Consider the following 17,225-nt stretch of genomic DNA (forward strand, 5'->3'; position numbering starts at 1 on the left):
AAAAGGGGAAGAGGAAGGGGTCAGATCAAAACTGTTTCCCCACCCGCAGAGCCGAAAGGCAGGTGGCCTCTGCCAGGGCAGCCAGGAAGAGCAAGCTTCTATCTTCCACAATTCTTTCGAGTTGATCTTGAGTGGGTTCCTCTGGGGTGACCACCGCAGACAGCTGCTGTTTGAAGGATGAACATCCTCCATGAAAACTGTATATAAAATACAAAAATTATATATAAATGTGCATATTATTATTCCCCTTATTATCAGGATTTAGGAAACTTTAGAACCAGAGAAAGGTCTTAGAGATCACCTAAGCACCATCGGCCTTTCTGCTACCAAGGACCTCTTCTTTGCCCCCCACATGGTATATATATATATTTTTTCTTTTTAAAAAAAATATTATTTATTTATTTATTTGACAGAGAGAGAGAGAGAGAGCACAAGGAGGGGGAGCAGCCAAGGGAGAGGGAGAAGCAGACTCCCTACTGGGCAGGGATCCCATGCAAGGCTTGATCCCAGGACCCCGGGATCATGACCTGAGCCGAAAGCAGAAGCTCACCTGACTGAGCCCCTATATGTAGGTTTTTGAGCGAACATTGCATTTATTTATTAGGTAATTACAAGTTCATGTTGCCATAATGTAGTCAGTATTATTTCATAGAATGAGCTTAAGATCTTAAATTTAATCAAAACAAGGTCACTTACTATTTAATTTTATTTTAGACTCCTAGATGGTAAATTCTGTTAAGTTTTGCAGCTTATAAACAATAATGGGAAACTATCTGCCCATCCCTTTGCCCATTACTGCATATATGAAGTCGCTAGGGCTAAGGCTTAAGCCCCCTGTCTTTTCATGTGGAGGTTTTCTGTATGGCCCTGCAGCTGGCTTCTTCTAGAATCATGGTGTCTTACACATGGCAGTTGCTCCATACATAGTTAATATTTTGTAGCTTGAAAAGTGTAAGTAAACGGTGCACAGATGTGCCCTCTTTTTTTCATGGGCTTAGATTTTAAAAATATTTTTCTTCTTCTAATTATCATAGTCAAGGTCCTGAGAAGTCTCACAGGGTAAAAATCTGTGTCACCAAAGTTATTTTATTGTAGGAATCTTTCTATGCACTTTCCTCCCAGAGACTAGGGTAGGTAAACACCGTACCAATGTTGGAAATGGAAAATCAGGAAGCTGATTCAAGTTCATAGAGACCCACTAGGTCTGAACCTTGGCTGACAATTTTCATTCTCATTGCTTCCTGGAAGTCCCCACCCATGGGCTCAGGTGTACCTATCTGCATTTTGATCTGGGCTCAATCTGCCACACAAGGAAAGGGAATATTATTTTATCTAAGGTACGAGGCTGTACTGTAGTCTTGTTGGCTCACGAATTTCCCAAAGAGATTGTCGTCTCAGCGCTGAAAGAGAAACTCCAAGCCTGGTGTTGGTGGAACCGTGGCTCCTTCTCAGAAGCCCAGCAATTACCAGAGCAGAATAACACGTTCTGCTTCCCTTGGGCTGCAGGTGAGCTGCGCGTAGTTAGCACTACACCCAACCACCCAGGCCCAGTGGAGTCCAGTCAGTGTTCAGAAAAGCAGAGCCCGAGTCGCTTTGGAGATGCTTTGAAGATGCAGGGAGAGGTGTTCTAACGTGCAGAGTTGGGGGCAGGGCCAGGAGCACTGGCCACGCCCACTCTGGCTGTGTCTCTCTAACTGATATTTGCTGAGCTCTTGCTCGTGCAGGCCACGGGCCCCTTTCCTTCACGGAATCCAAAGATGGGTGTCAGCACAGCATGTCGGTGCAAAAAGCAGCAACCTCGCACCGTGCACGTGAGCACAGTCTTAACAGTTTGGTTATTATCTCTGTACCAGCTTTCTAACTGGCCTGACACAGCAATGCTTCAGGTGCCTTCCCTGCGTGTTTACATTTAAAAATGCTTGTCTCCAGGCTTTGGGGTTCTGTTTTTTAGCTATGTGATGATAGCTTTCATAGAATCAAAACCGTCAGTTCTTGAAATCGCCAGAAACGTCTGGATTAGTTTTCAGTGCAGCCTGAAAACTAACTCCTGTTTTATTTATTAGAACTTCAGCACTTATCAGGGAGCCAGACAAGTATTTATAGAGAAGAAACCCTTAGAAAACTTAGAGGCATTTCCTCTTGCACCAGTGAAGAATGGCCCCCAACTTTCGGAGAAATGGTCCACTCTGGTGGACATTATATGCTGGACAGTGAGAAGAGCTGATGCTTTGGGGTCTTGGCCAGCTGCTCTGTGTGGTAGAATTACTTCGGATCCTTTTGACCAAATGCCTCCACCTTTGTACTTCCTAAACACCGCTCCTAGAAGAAGTGAGGACGATGTCATAGAGCTATTATGAGACATCCAATTTGGGAGAAGGGGAGAAGCTGGGTGAATGCCTGGGTTGAGTTTAGATTTCTGAGCCAGAAGGAAATTTTGGCTCCTGCCTGGGCAGTAAAAGTCAGTTTAACTATTTTCAGCTGTCAGTAGAATTGGCCATGACCTTGGCGATCTTCCAGCATACGGTCCTCTTTTTATGGGGTGAATGTATGCATTTGCTGGATAGCTACCCATTTCCGGCAGAAGTCATACATCATCATGAAATACACCCCATAGGAAAAAAATGAGGGGTGGCAGTGTGGAACAGGAGGACCCTTGTCTTCCAAGCAGTCGGAGCAAAAAGGATCCGTTTTACTGTGTGGCCCAGCAACAGATGTTCCATATGGATGTTACGTTCAATAAAATCACATAATGCATCATTTCTTAATGAATGACCCACAGTCTCTACTGCCCTCTAAGTTGTCTCGTGACTAGTTTCCAGTTCAAACATGATTGAACTTCTTAGTTCCGGGGTGTCCCTCACTCCTACTTAGGCAGCTAATGTCTGAGAGGTCACCACTTTCAGAACCAAAGACTCTTTGAGTGAGCTGTGAATGCCCAGTGTTTTATGTCAGTTTTTGGATACTGGTGTGTTTCACGGATACCGACAAGAATTGGTTAACATTTCTTAAGGAACAAAGAAAAATAACTGCATAGCCTCCTCACTACTCATGTGTCGGGCTGAGATGGATCTCCTGCTTTTCTACAGTTTTCTTTTTCATGGCAGAATTGAAGATGGGCATCTCCTTGCAAGCGTATCCTTTACAGCCATGTAACATCTGAGTGAAAGGAAATCTATACAATGAGTTTGGTCAATAAGAGAATGAATGGGGCTGGATAAACTGTTGTGTTCAAGGCCATGTCTCCCCTCCTTTTTTTAACGAATGACATGAAAAATTGGGAAATAAAGAATTCGAAGCTCCTGGCAAAGCAACCAAGTCAGGTTGATTTCAAGAGAAACAAACAGATGTGGTTAAATGACAGAGTAGTTTCGAGAGCAAACTGTTCGGTTGCTCACGATGTGTGTTCTTGAAAGGATTTCCTGTTTACTGGAGCACAGCGGTCAGATGCGGCCAGTTGGAGAGGGAGATGTCGTCTGGGCAAGAAAAACAAAGAACATTTGTGTCTTGTGAACATATTGCTTTTGGTAAACAAACATTTGCCCAATTCCAATAAAGCTGATGTTGTTTGTGCCCAACATCGGATAGCCAGCAAGGACTCTCGCTTGTGAGTTTTGATGATCATACGGCTGAAGACAAATATTTGGCATAACACGTGATCAAAATCTGTCTGCAGTGTCATTCCTAAAACCGATGTGCTGCTTGCAGACAGAATTACAGTGCATGTTTAAAAACCTAAGGGAAACCTTGTACATATCGTCTGGGCTTAAGGTGTCCAAACTGCAGCCTTTGAGTTTCTATGCTGAGGCCAAAGAGAACTTTAGAGCTTCCAGCATCTCACTGGAAACTTCCTCACTGTCTCCCTTCAGACATGGCTATTGTGTTCCTGTTGTTGTGGCGATCAGCCCCGGGGAGCCCCGTGTCACGTTCCTCTGCTGCTCTCCAAGACGAGGGTCAGGGGTTACGCATCCTAACGATGGCCTGCTAGCTTTGGGACTCTGTGACTTTCATGGTTGCACATTTCTTTGCCTCTCTATCTTTTTTTCTCGATCTTCCCCTCTCAGAGCAGAAGTGGGTTCTGATCACTTTCTTCTGATTTTTCTAGTTATGGGACCTTGGGTAAGTCCATTAACCTCACCGCGTCTTGGCTTCCTCAAGTATAAAGTGGCTCTAACCTCCAGGGGTCACTGTCAGGGTCCAGTGGCCACAGCAGGAGGTCTGCAGAGCACCACAGAGGAGCAGGATAATAATAAGTTGTACCTTCCTTTCTTCCCCAGCCTTATTCATAGGATTTCCATTTTGTTCAGAGTTTTGATTACTTTCCCAATGGAAGCTTCTTCCTAACACTGAAAATTCCTGACTCCCTGATAGAGAGGCAAATAACAATTAGTGATAAGGGGTTGGAGGGAGATGACTTGAACCCTGGGTAGAAGTCAGACTGACGTTGGTCATTTCCCTTTTCTTTGCCTTAATTTTTGCGAGGAGCCAGCATTAGAGCCCTGCACCCAGAAGACAGCCAGGCACAGTGAAAGCAGGGAATGGGAACGGGTAAAACCAAGGAATCAGAGAGGGAGGAATGAGCAACACAGACTCCAACCACCCACCCATCGGGGCCTTCATACAGCCCTGGTTTCCCACTTACCAGCCAAGGCAGTCTCTGCCCACCCTCTGTTCGTCTTTGTTACTCTCCCTCCTCTCATCTAGAGGGTCATCTTTAGAAATACTAATGATGGCGCTCTTTGGCCTAACAGCCCCCAAGACCACCCCTTGGTCTTCTGCGTCAGATAAAGGCTGCTCTTCCTTAGGCAGGCCTGGCCACCCTGGCTTCCTGTCCCCAGCTCAGTGTGCCCGGCTTTGTCCTGCGCCTGGGCCTCCCCTGCCCTGGGACGCTCTCCCCTTCACTGGTGGCCAACTCCTCTGTGATCAGGTCTGGCTTTTCCAGTTACTCCCTTGAAGGGAGTTCTTCACCCACCCCACTCCCATGGTCCTGCTCTTCCCATCCTGCTATTTTCTACCGCTGAACTATTTCCTTCTTAACAGGGATACAATTCCATAACCACATCTTTGTTGGGTTTACTTACGTATGAAATCTCCCTTCTATACGTTATATACTGTCCGAGGGCAGGGATTGTGCTTTCATTCACCAGTATATATCCTGTGCGCCACAGTTTCCCGAGTATATCATAGATGCTCAGTGTATATTCTGTGAGGAAGAAAGAAAGGGGAAAAGGAGAGAGTGAGGGAGAAAACAGAAGGGAAATAGGGGAGAAGGAAGGCAAAAAATACAGGAGGGAAAGAAGGAAGGAAGGAAAGAAGGAAAGAAAGAAATGACAGTAAATGCTGTTAGGAATAGGGTACTTTGTAGAGTGATGAGGAGATTGTTGCAAACCATCCATAATAGAATGAGACAGTGACATGGTCTTTGTGATCAGAGCTTGATTAAAATTTGAAATCGTTTCTCGGCTTATCACAAACTGACTCATTAGTCTTATTATTTCTCTTAGTTTCTAGAATTCCATGAACAATAATTACAATATTTAACTTTTTGAAGACTTTATTCATTTATTCATTCAACAAATATTTATTGAGTGCCTACTAAAAAGTAGGTTAAGAGACCAGAATCTGAAATCAGATTCTAGGCATTCAAATTAATAGTCATGTGACCTGAGCAGCTATCTTTCTATGGCCTGGTTTCCCTATCTCGAAGGGACAGGTGTAGTCATAGATGTGCCTTATTATGGTGCTGTGAGGATTTCATGAAGCAAGGATAAGTCTTAGCTGCTGACGATAGCATGATTATCTCCTGCTCTGAGTCTATAATCTGTTAAGGGAAAACGACCTTGAACACATGACTATACAAAAGACTGTTTCATTATCACCACGATTAAGTGCTCTAAAATTCAAGTGCATAATGGGGGTGCATAACAGGGGTCCCAACCTGTGATGGGACCATCGTGGTGGTCCGAAAGGACCTCCCTGAAGAGCTCACACAGAAGCTGAGACTTGAAGGATGAGAAAAAGAGTTTCCCAAGCAAAAGAAGGAGTGATGTGGGAGCAGAAACCTTGCATTTGGAAGGGGCAGGGCGACACACTGGAACTACTGTGTTCTAACAATTATAAGATTTTTTTTCTTCTTACATTAGACATTTTTGAAATCAGGACAGGTTCTTCAATTGATGACCTCTCAGACTCAATGAAATACAGAATTTATTTTTTTTTTATTTTTAAAAGATTTCCATTTATTTATTTATTTGAGAGTCAGTGAAAGTGAGAGAGATCACAGAGGGAGAGGGAGGAGCAGATTCACCCTTGAGTGGAGAGCCTGATGCGGGGCTCGATCCCAGGACCCTGAGATCCTGACCTGAGCTGAAGGCAGAGGCTTAACCACTTGAGCCACCTTGGTGCCCCTAAAATACTGAATTTAAAAAATAAACAAACTAAAAGGGGTTGAAGAGCAGAAAGTAAGGGAAAGAATGGCCAGGGATGAGTGCAGGAGCCTGCTATGCATGGCCTCATAGTCTTGACTTGGACTTATGAGCAGTGGAGACTCATAGAAAGATCTTAAGCAAGAAAATGATATGAATATATTGGGTTTATTAAAAGTTCACTCTGTTGTGAAAAGATTGAGCTAAAGTGGGAGAAAGTAAGGGTGAGGAGACCTTCTGGGGCTCCTGAGACAGTGAAGGTGAGAGATGGTGGAAACTCAAATTATGGTGGTTGGATGGGGACAAAGAGAAGACAGACTGGAAAACTCTTGATGGGTAAAATAAGACTTTACAATCTAGTGGTTATGGGGAACAAATAAAAGATTTCAGGAACAACTGAAGGTCCCTGGTAGGTGTACCTGGATGGAGAGCAGTCCCATCTATCAAGACGGGCAATTCTGGAAGAGGTACTGACTGGGGGAGAAGGTTTTTTGAGTTCAGGTTTGGACTTGTTGGTGTGAAGTCTTACGCGGTATCCAGTTAGAGTAGTCACATAGGCCATTGCATGGATGGTTCTAAATCTCAGAAAAGAATTCTGGAATGAGCATAAATTAAGGGCTCAAAAGTGTAAAGCAAGGAATACTTGCCATAGGAATGGAGGAGAAATGCAGAGTGAACATCCACAGTGATAGGAGGTAAACCAGATGTATGGTGTCCCTGGAGCCAAGGGGATAGAGGGAAGTTTCAAGAAGGGCAGAGTGGCCAACTCATTTGACTGCTGCCAGATACCAAGTAAGATGAAAATTGGAAGGTGTCCATTGGGCCTCATGACTTGAAGGTCACAATGGTAGGCTCAGCAAAAGCTGTTGTTGCTGGGGGTACTTCCTCACTAAGCAGCATGTCCACTTTCCCTGGGCCCTCACCATCACACCACTCAATTCCTCTGCTTACCCGCACTTCTCTGTTTCCAGAACTTTCCATTTGCTTATGTTTCATTGCCTGGGTTAGCCCCCACCACCTCTGCAATCACAGGTCACCTGACTGGGTCCGTTCTGTGGCCCAGCACCTAGACTGATGCCCAGCGTGGGGAGGCCTCATTCTGATGGACCCCTGAGTCTCGGCACTCCCTCTGGAATGTATGAACAGCTGTAGAAGGGCCAGACAGATTTTTTATATTAACCTCCCTCTTTTTCATGTGAGTACCCTGCAGCCAGAGATTTTTTCCTTCCTCAGTGAGCATACAACTTGTCCCCAAACTCATGAAAGAATTTATTGTATGACATAGACAAGGACAAAATGTAAAATGGCAAAGCAGAGAGGACCTCAATGCCCCAACTTTGAATGTCTGAAATATTTCTGTTCTTCCCCACCCCAAATGCTTTTTCTGGTATGAAGACAGATATTCCTCAACTGAGAGCTATTTTCTAGGAATAAGTGAGATACTTTATGAACTCATTTAACTCTTTAAGACATCAAGGACATGGGAGAACAGAATCAGGAATTTGGTTGGAATGAACCATGCCTGACGAATCCTTGCAGCTCTGCACGAGGGGCAGATTTCTGCAGCGTTGGCTTTGGAGCAACGCTTTGCCCATTTTAACATGTATATGAAGCCCCGGGACCTTGTTAAAATGCACCTTCTGATTCCACAGGTCTGGGGTGAGCCTGGGAATCTGCATTCCTAATCAGCTCCCAAGTGGTGCCCGTGCAGCTCCTCTGGGGACCACGCTAAATGTGCTTAAAGGTGGTAAGGCCCCAGACTGTACTATTTTCCTATAGGCCAGCATAGAGACACATGTCCCTGGACTTGTCCTGAGCTGACTTCCTTTTTTTTTTTTTTTTTTTTTTTTTTTAAAGATTTTACTTCTCAGAGTAAAGGGAACACAGGCAGGGGGAGCAGCAAGCAGAGGGAGAAGCAGGGCAGGGAATCTGATGTAGAACTCGATGCCAGGACCCTGGGATCCTGACCTGAGCCGAAGGCTGATGTTAAACCAACTGAGCCACCCAGACATCCCTGTTCTGAAACTTCTTGACAACAGAGCCTTTCAGGTGTTGAGAATAAAAAAAACACACAGATTTTTTAAAAAGTAGATACCTTAAAGAATAGATTTAAAGTGGATAAAAATAGAGGATTATTCCCATGTTATAGATAACGTGGCTGAAGTACACAGAGGTTAAATGACTTAGCCCAGGTGACAGAGCCCGTAGGTGGCAAAATGTCATAAATTTCGTTCTCTTCTTTCCAAGTCAAATGCTCTGTCTCCTTTATCAGAACTTTTCTCCCTCTATTTGTGTGTTCATCCTTCCATTCATTCCACAAGGGTTTCTAAAGCAACTTTGTGGGGGTGGGGGGTGGTGCCTTCTCAGACTCCTGCAGCTGTCCCTGCTGTCTGTGCCCATTCCCACCAGCTCCAGTCTTCCCTTTGAAAAGCAACTTCCACCATCACGCTCGCCATGTACTGTGTCATCCTCAGTCCGCACTGTGAGTGGGGAACATGCAGACATTCAGGAAGAAAATTGATATTCAGACTCCTGGAGTAATATCAAAAAAGACCCTTTAACATATTGTCATTGGACGCAAAAAAAAAAAAGACTTTGGAAAGGTAGTTTTTATCGAGAACTCTAGCTGTCTTCTTCAAACTCAGATAGCATGAGTCATCCTCATTGTCTTGGTTCTTGACAGCTTTTGGTATTTCTCGATCTGCTTCAGAACATTATATGCCAGTTCTACCAAAGGAGCTCCTCTGAGGGGGTGCATCACCAATTTCAGAGGGAGGAGAGTAATTAGGAACAATTAGGGATGCTCTGAAACTGACTAGTGGCTCTTTGTGCGGGTCTGATTCTAAGGAACGATGACTCCATTCAAAGCAGGTGGTGCGGACACCTGCAGCCATTTGCAGTGATGCTATTTTAAGTTATGATGGGGAGTCGGGAAAAAACCTCTCCAGAAATATCTGTGTGTGAAAAACTATGATTTGAATGCTCCTGGGACCATCTCAGAACAGCTGAGTCCATGTCTAAGTACTTATCACAGTGTATTCCATTCCTCAAACCTTGGGAAACCCCCCACCCCCAACACGTGCAGAATCTGGAATGATCGCAGGGAGAGTTGACTGGCTCAGATAGGGAAGGGGTCCTAAGATGTCTCTAGACTCACCCTGACACCTGGGGTTCTCATGAAGCATTTGGGGTCAACAATGCTAGGGACGACCTTGAATATTCTCACGCTTCTGGTGTCCTCGGGTGACTCTGCTTAATAGGAATATTTTAGTAAATTGCTCGGTGAGGTTAAAATTCCTTTATAACGTAAATAATCTGGTCCATCTCTCTCTGTTCTCAGTTTTAGGTCTTTGGTTTCCTCTGTGGGCAGACACGGGCTATCAGGCTATCTCAGACAAGCAGGGTGTTACTTGTTCACGCCAGAAGACCATACTCAGGAACGTGTCTGTAAAATGATAAAGCCTTCCAATTGAAATTGTTTCTCCTTGAAAGACCTGCAAGCACTTTATTATATATTTTTATCTCTCATAGCCCTGTGGAGAATATGGTAATGTTCTCTCCATTTTACAGCCAAGAAACTGGGAGTTACTATGACAGGAATGTATAGCTTCATAAAGGGCGATAAACTCCTTTGTAAATAAATTAAGCAGAATGTCCATTTGCACCTGCCAGTTTCCACCTCGGCCTTTCTGGGCGCCATTCCCCCATCCCTGCCTGCCCCCACATCCGGGTGTCCGGACTGGCCCGTCTTCTGGCAGCTGAGCTCTGTTCTTGGTCAAGTCCAAGCTGCTCCCTTTCTTCAGCCTCTACATTTTCTATTGACCCCACTGCACTCTTGTCTAGGCCTTCCCAGCTATTTGCGTGAATGCTGTACATTTAGAAGAAAGAATCTTGAAGTATTATTAAATATCCTGCTGGTTATTAGAGATAGAGATACAATCACATTAGCTGTAATTCTTACAACACATTTTTTTCCTGAATGAAGTTCTGCTATTTCCTTTGCTGATTTCATTCACTTGCCTAAAATCAAGTTTTTATACAAACAGACAATTGTGCTAGCTTTTGGATTCGTCAATAACAACAGGAGAAAGGCTTCTCTGAGAACTTGACTATTACCAGTTCCTGATATATATATATATAAAAAATGTCCTTTGGTTTCTTACTAAATTTTAGATAATTTTTGCACAGGAGAGCATAGTGTTCAAGAACGTAGACTGTCGACTTACATTTGGGTTCAGATTCTAGTTCCACAGCTAACTAGGATGATCTGGAGCAAGTAAATCAGCTTCTCAGAGGCTTGGTTGCTTGATCTGCAAAATGGAATGAACCATACCCACCTCTGAAGATCCTCGTGAGTTTTAAACAAAGATAATGCGGGCTCAGTTCTACTTAGTGCATAGTTTGGCAAGCAGTAGTGTTCAAAGAACGGTTGTGGTGGCTGTCGATGGTGATGATGGTGGGGGTGACAATAATTATAACCAGCCGTGGAGATGGGGCAGTCTCCTGGAGGAGATAATTCTAAAAATAGACAAATCAAGTATGTGTTGAAATCTCTTTCAAAACACTTTCAAACAGACTTGAGACGGTGGCGAACAAGCACCGAGGGGAATTTTGGGGCATCCTGGAAAACCCTTAGTGGTTACAGGTCCCGTGGCATCTACCCTCTGCAGCACGAATCTATGATCCATGCACAGACCATGTGTAGCAATAAGATATTTTACTGTCTTTATTTTAAAGATTTTATTTATTTATTTATTTATTTATTTGAAAGACAGAGAGAAATCATGAGCAAGGGGGTGGTATAGAGGAAGAAGCAGAATCTCTGCTGAGCTAGGGGCCTGAGGCGGGACTCGATCCCAGGACCCTGGGATCATGACCTAAGCGGAAGGCAGAAGCGCAAACAACTGAGCCACCCAAGGGCCCGCAGTGTGATAGTTTAAACAAACTAAAACACTTGAACATTGACACAGGAAAATAGCTATTAAGTGGCCCCTGGCAACTTTGAATTCAACATTTAGAAACTTATAGAAGCAAAAAAGATTTTCAAAAGATAAATTGTTTTGACCCCTGATATCTAAATATGTTGGGCACATACTAACTTCAGGAAAAGTATTCCAAGTCCTGGCCAACTCTTGGCATTTTTAGTACTTTTATGCTTTTTTAGAACGAGGCAAAAACAAAGATAGAGAGGGACTTAGGCAGTGTGAGCCCATTAGCTTAATGTCTAAACTGGAGAAATGTGAAAAAATGATTTTCAAGATTTAATGATTTTTAAGAACAAATGGTGGGCTCCAGTCTGGTGGAGTTCATGGAATCTTGGAGGCTAAATATATTACCTCATCCAAGATTGTCATTTTACAGGTGAAGAACGTGGGGCCAGAGAAGCTGAGTGAGGTACTCCACAGAGCCCACCTCAAGTTAGTGACATGCTGACAAGAAGAAGCACTTAATCCAGAGCCTAGTAATCTTTCATCAGCTCAGTTCTCCTGGCCCCCTTATAAAGAACAGCAAAAAATATCGGCAGTCATAATGTAAAGTCAATATTAATTTTGCTACATGGGCAGAAAGAACCTCTTTCTTTTTCTTTAGGTAGTTAAAATTCCTTCCTAAAGTTTTTTCATTTTATTTATTCATTTAGAGATATAATAAAGTTACATGTGAACCTTTATCTAAATGACAGCAAATTAATGGAGTCTAAACTAAGGAAATTTCTTTCTAGTTCAAGCAACAACAGTGATACTCAGAAAATGGCTCTCATGTCCCACAGGACTTTGTGTGTGTCAGTGGGAGGTCAAATGGGTTAAAGCGTGGAATGAGCTTAGAGCAGGGATGTTGGCGATGACAGATAATAATGTTGCTGAGGCCCTTGGAAATGACTATGCATTTCTGAATGAGGATTAGTATATTACTCTGGGCTCAGCCACAAGCATGATGGAGTAAACAAGGCTCTAGACCAAGGTTGCCCAATAGAATTGCAATGCGAGCCACACACGTAAAGCTGTTTGAGTTGTCTTGTAGTCACATTACAAAAAAAAAAAAACAGGCGATATTAATTTTAATAATGTTTCATTTAACCCAACATATACAAAAATTATGATTTCAATATACAATTTTAAAATGTATTAATGAGACACTTTACAATTTTTTTTTTATATTATCTTCAAAATTCAGTGTATTCAATACCTTTACAGACCATCTCAATTCAGACCAGCCCCATCTCAAGTCCTCCATAATTGTGTGTGCTTAGGGCTCTGTGTGGGACCGTGTTGCTCTAATCCTATTCACTTGCCAGCCTAATTTCACAAAAGCAACTGCTTTCGTCCTTTCTGAAGGTGCATGTGGTTTTTCTTGGCTCTTTCTTCCTTGTTATAAGATTAGTCGGCAGTGCCCAAGCCCATCACAGTTAAGTAGAAATACATTATACATTTAAATTTGAGTTATGGTACATATACGCAAGAGCTAAGCTGAATATTTAGCGCTCTCTAAAAACAGTTCGCATCAAAAGTAATAGAATATTTTTCTTGAGTCGGTTTCTTTATATTTGCAGTTAAGTAAATGTGGCGAATGGTATTGTCCTTGTCGAGGAAGGGTTGTTTATTTCTTCACTTTGATAAGGTAAAACTTTACTGCTTTCTGTGAGAAGTATTTAGGCGAATCTTTTAAAAACATGATTTATGATTCATGATTTATTTGGTTCAGTAAACATTAATTGTTCCCAGTGAGCATGATCAGGTTGTTGCAACAATGATTTTGATTATGGAAAATTTGTTAGGGAACAGAGCATATGTCTTACAGATATTCCTTGAACTGCTTATCAAGGCCATTAGCAAAGGTGTTATGGTAGAAAGAAGCTGCATATTGCTTTACCCAGTTGGAAGCAACTGAAATTATGTTGCACCGAAAGCTACATAAATAATTGCCAATCAGGGGCGCTTGGGTGGCTCAGTGGGTTAAAGCCTCTGCCTTCAGCTCAGGTCATGATCCCAGGGTCCCAGGATTGAGCCCACATCCGGCTCTGCTGCTCAGCGGGAAGCCTGCCTCCTCCTTTCTCTCTCTCTGCCTGCCTCTCTGCCTAATTGTGATCTCCACCTGCCAAATAAATAAATAAAATCCTTAAAAAAAATTGTTAATCAGATGGAAGAGTTTGTGTTACTTCTAAAAACATAGAGTAAGGTCATAAGGCTAACATTACGAGGAATAGCCTCATCACTTATTTTGAATTTTTTTAAATTTTTTTTATTTATTTTCAACATAACAGTATTCATTATTTTTGCATCATACCCAATGCTCCAAAATGTTGGTCTTTATCAATTTTGAAATGTTACTTCTTCGTTTAGTGTTAGGTTACATGATGCACGAGTACACACCTTTCTCTCTTGTAAATTTCACAAAGAAGCTACGGAAACTTTGAGTTGAATTCATGCTTCGTGGCTCAATTTATAAAAGAACTCAATATTTCTGGACCTTAATTTTCTTATCTGCAAAAGGGGTAGACTAATAAAAGCTAAAAGTGAGTGAATACGTTTAGCTGAACACTTTACATGTCCCTACCCATCTAATTCTCTATTCCCACCGGGCATGGTATCATGTCTCCATCTTACACAGGAGAGGGTGGCGTCTGCCCAGGAGCACAAAGACAGGGATGGAGCCATCATTCAAGCCCAGACTGGAGCTCGCCAGGGGAATTTCTTTGATACTTGAAATCACAGGGAGAAAAAGAGGCTTGGTAGAATTACTTAAAAGACCGGATATGAGGAAGTTTAGAGGCAAAGTGGGGGACTTGTGGGGTAGGAAAGGAAAAAATGAAACAAGATGGGATTGGGAGGGAGACAAACCATAAGAGACTCTTAATCTCACAAAACAAACTGAGGGTTTCCTGGGGGAGAGGGGTAGCGAGAGGGTGGTTGGGTTATGGACATTGGGGAAGGTATGTACTATGGTGAGTGCTGTGAAGTGTGTAAACCCGGCGATTCACAGACCTGTACCCCTGGGGCTAATAATACATTATATGATAATAAAAAATTAAAAATTAAAAAAAAGAATTACTTAGAAGAATTATTTAAAGATACATTTTTAGGAAAATACTCTTTCTGCTTAGAATTCGTTAGATAGGCTCACTAGGATGTTAGGCAATTCTGGGCTAGTCTAAAAACCAAGGCCATCCTTGATTTTAAGAAGTAAAACCAGGACTGTGGAGTCGTTCCTGGTGAAGTGACGAGGTTGGTCTCTGGAAAACAAGTGGTCAGGACCTGAGTTAAAGGAGGGATTGACTTAATTGCCTCCAAGTCTCCTTACCTCTCGGGCCTCCTGTGACTCTTGACGCAGGTTGAAGGGCAGAGCTGCTGTGCCCTTATCCGGGGTCCACATAGCGAACGCCAGGCAATGGCAGTTCATTCGTAAGAAGACTATGTGGTGATGGCTGTGGAGACAAAGCAGCGCAACAAAGTCTTAGAAGTCTCAATGCAACATGAGTCTTTGCAGAATGGACCACCTCACGGTGAATGTTTCCCATCTTCATCTTGTTCTTTCTGGAATTTACTTGGCTTCAGAATCCGTAAAATTCCACCATGGCTAGAGACCTTTGATGATATGGAGTGGGGAGAGTTGCACACACTGGAGGAGTGAAGAAGGTAGAGGGTAGAAAGGGCGAGGCAATGGGAGAGAGGGTGGGGGGAGGGAACGAACGGGACGGCAGGAAAACAAAACTCAGCGACGGAGGCTGGAAGGAAGGCTTTGTTAGGGTAGTCTGCTACACCACTGAGATAATCAGGGCTAAAATAGCTCAGATTCCCCCTCAGGGTCCCCCGCCCCCACCCCGTCCGCCCTTGGGGTCAAGCTTGTTTTCAGTGTTGCAAAGAGGACCACAGAGAAAAGTCCAAAACGTTTATGTCAGTGGAAGTGTTCAGCGTCTTGGGAAAGTGTTCAGCTTCTTGGCAAAGCCACTGAATGGAGAGATTACCTCCAAGTGTGACCTGGGCAAGGGAGTAGCAAGGCGAGCGGCTAGTCCCGGGGTTAAAGCGCTAAACGCACCATTTCTGAGCCCTCTGTGTACAAGTGGTGGAGACATTTTTATCAGTGAGTCGGTGATCAGTCTTCTCAGAGTGCTTTGACTCTGCTAAATGTCCGGAGGGCAACATTTAAGAAGGGTGTTTCTCTGGGTTTCGTTTATTTATACCAGCTTTTTGAAAAAAGCAACATTTGCTTTCTGTTTTCCGAATTTCTGCTCTCTCACAGTGTAGAGTGCTCCTTATATCAAATGTCTGTTGTGTGTCCAGGTAAATGGAATACATCCTGCCAAAAGTAAAAAAGGCTCTGGTCATCTATTCAATCAGGGGAAACGCAGATAAGAAAGAAAGTGTTTCATTCGGTCCCTCGCGCTCAGCGTCTCCGTATTGTTCAATTGTTACCCGTCGCTCCCCCAAGACACACAGTGTATTGACCGAGATAAGAAAGCCTCCATTCTTGTGTGCCTGCTGTCAGTACAGCTATTGAAAGAAATCACATCGATCTAAATTTGACTCCAAGTGGAAGGGAAGAGGGTCATCTGAACCGGGACCGTGAATGATGTCACTGTGCCAATGATAGATTTTTCCTTCCTTCCTGTCCTGCTAGAGCTAGTGCCTCACCTCCAAACACTCTCTCCTCTGGGTGCCTATCAGAGTAACCCCACATCTGTTTGTTCCTCTCACACTGGGTAACTGAAACAATATTTCCACAAGAGAAGTACAGTTCCTGAATATTTGCTCACAATCCCTGGCATATATCAGGAGACATTCTCAAACATTTCTTGCTATAAGTGAGTAAAAATAAATGATTTTTGTTTGAAAATTCAATATTTGACAATTTGTAGATTTTTCCCCCCCATAGGTACTCCCCAAATAGGGGTGAGGAAAGTTTGGAAACAAATCCAATACTTGTTAAAGTCACAGACAATGATTTGGATGGATAACAATTTTCAAGAACCCCTCCCCCAAAAAAAACCCAAAAACCAGAAACAAAAAACCCAGAGATAGGATGGAGATCTGAGCCAAATTTAAAAATAAGAAATTGAATCTTCAACCACGCACATTCAAGATGGAAAAGAAATGGTTTATCAGCAGCATATGCAAATATAACTAAATTTTCCTCAGCTACGTTGTTTGAGTGCCAGAAAGGCTAATGCGATTCTAGGCGCATTTTCTATGCTTCCACAGAAACATACAGCGAGGGGAAAAAAAGGGAAGCAATAACTTCCCTCCGTTTTGAGGTGACACCTTGTGGGCAACGAGTTGATAAAGAGATGCAGGAGAGCGTCCCAGGGGTAATTTTAGAAAACTTGGCAAATCTAACAAGAGGAATCAGTTAGCCTCGGTGATGGCCGGGAGAGGGCTGAGGGTGTCATGCAACCAATGGGAGTTTGCAACTTGGTGAGTGGCCAGTAGAAACTGCACCCAGGTGAGTGGTCACACAAAGGAAACTTGACCTGCAACAAATAAGGAGATCCCAAGGGTATAACTTCCAAAGGCATGACTCCCCAAGCAAGGGCAGATAAGCTTCTTTTAGGTGGGATTGGGGTGAATATTTAAAAGGCAGATCCTTGTCACCCTATGTAGGGGTGGGCATAAGGTTGAACACGCCTATCCGTAATTTGTATGTTTTGTAAATGAGGTTTGTGCTCCTCCCTGGGATCACGAGAGGAAGGTAGCTGTCGGTAGTTTTGGACGTCACTCCATGGCCCTTCTGTGCAGATGTGAGGAGGGCGTTTGGCTCAAGCTGGTCTGGGTGGTCTGGGCAGGCTGGAGGTCTTGTTAGGGCAGTGGATGT

At 43.4% G+C, this 17,225-nt stretch overlaps 1 protein-coding gene and 1 long non-coding RNA gene across 2 annotated transcripts in view; both read left to right on the plus strand.

Annotated features, from left to right (window-relative positions):
* Positions 1 to 17,225, plus strand: part of CLVS1 (clavesin 1) — a 179,900-nt gene that overhangs the window by 157,672 nt on the left and 5,003 nt on the right. The window lies entirely within an intron of this gene.
* Positions 1,022 to 14,269, plus strand: LOC116575418. The gene is made up of 3 exons (XR_004279763.1): positions 1,022 to 1,033; positions 2,922 to 2,927; positions 14,166 to 14,269. It is a non-coding gene; the product is annotated as an uncharacterized LOC116575418 (long non-coding RNA).

The sequence above is a fragment of the Mustela erminea genome, chromosome 16 (genome assembly GCF_009829155.1).
Source record: "Mustela erminea isolate mMusErm1 chromosome 16, mMusErm1.Pri, whole genome shotgun sequence".
In the NCBI taxonomy this organism is placed as follows: Eukaryota; Metazoa; Chordata; class Mammalia; order Carnivora; family Mustelidae; genus Mustela; species Mustela erminea.